Source organism: Etheostoma spectabile, chromosome 17, assembly GCF_008692095.1.
Source record: "Etheostoma spectabile isolate EspeVRDwgs_2016 chromosome 17, UIUC_Espe_1.0, whole genome shotgun sequence".
In the NCBI taxonomy this organism is placed as follows: domain Eukaryota; kingdom Metazoa; phylum Chordata; class Actinopteri; order Perciformes; family Percidae; genus Etheostoma; species Etheostoma spectabile.
In genome coordinates, this window is record NC_045749.1 from 4,174,637 (window position 1) to 4,176,151 (window position 1,515).

The 1,515-nt window shown below is 39.4% G+C and overlaps 1 protein-coding gene across 8 annotated transcripts in view; it reads left to right on the forward strand.

Annotated features, from left to right (window-relative positions):
• ehbp1 (EH domain binding protein 1) overlaps positions 1 to 1,515 on the forward strand; it is a 147,587-nt gene that overhangs the window by 83,685 nt on the left and 62,387 nt on the right. The gene's annotated exons all lie outside the window — the stretch shown is intronic.

The following is a 1,515-nucleotide window of genomic DNA, read 5'->3' on the forward strand; positions in this document are numbered from 1 at the left end:
TGCTTATTTTTGAAAATATGTTTGTATCTCTTTTCTGTGTTGTAGTTTGTAGACGGTCACAAAGAACTCCTTGCAGTATCAACACAGGAACTAAACACAGCTGAATTAGGACAACTTTCATGCATCTCTTTCACATCTAGAGCAGTCAGATTCACTGGCCCTCATTTATCAACTTAATGTAGAAACCAGCGCAGATATGAGCACAGAAACCCTCTTACAACAGGCTTCACGTGTGATTCATCCTTGATATATGCAAGCTATAGTCATAATAGTAATATATAGGCATAGGCTTATATTACAATCTCTTATCTAAATAAACATGGTAGTGGAGTTTATGCAGTGTTTATATTTATTTTACTCGTGTGTTTTTTTTGGGTGAGTCAGAGCCAGGCAACCATAAGCTGTGAGGGAGCGCACTTGTCTCCCAAAAACAATGTTGCAATGTTTTTCTGGCGTGTATAGTAAGTTCCCCCCCGTGTTTTAAAACCCGTTTAAAACTTGCCCTGTTTAAGACTTTTGGGTGCCAACTAGAGCAGGAGGATAAAACGTTGTAGGAAACACTGATTGTTTTAGTTTTTCTCTCTACTGACAGCACTTCACATTTACAAACAACAGAGCTGCGTGTTGTAATGGACCGGAATTGTCCTTTAATACGTGTGCGCACACAGTCACACACACAAACACATATTGAATACGTTGCTGCCTGCATTGGTTAACCCCAGATTACCGCTTCCTGTTTACAAGTCGAAAGGTCACGGGGCAGGCGGGAGGCAGCAGGGGGGTTATGACAGCTATGACACCCCATTTTGATCTGCTGTTATCGAGTTAGCGGGATGCATCCTTGCCTGCACCCAAGCCAGATTTGACTTGTTGAACGGATAAACATGTTTCAGTGCTATAAACAGCTTGGTTGTTATATTGCTCGGCCTAAGCCAAATGTAAAACGCTCTGTTTGCCCACTTTGCACCCCTTTTATAATACAGCCAGGATTACCGTGCAGATACAATTTTAAGCTAGGTTTGTTTTGCTTTCTTGTCAAAGTCGTCATGCTCTCCACACCACTGGACCCAGACAGGGTTGTGAGCCTGGCTTGTAGGCTGGCCCCATAATGCCAAAGTGCAGGCCCTGTATATCATGTACCCTGCTCCTACAGGGCCCGCTTATCTAAATTCTTCTCTCCCTTCCCCTGCTCACTGTACAAGGAGGAAATGTTATTTATTTATTCATCATTCTCATTCTCATATCTTACTTATTATTTACTATTTACTCATCATTCCCATTCTCACATCTCTCTTATTTGGTATTTTCAATTTTCATATTATCATTTTCTATTCAGAAACTGTCCATACATGTTCATATTGTAATATAATAACATAATACTATTTATCCCAGTATCCTTGCACTATGTTCCATATTTAAATATTTTTTATTGAACTCTTTGTTCACTCATGCCTCTATATTGTTCTTTTTAGAGTATGTATATATTGTGTGTATATATTAGTGTGTATATTTTTG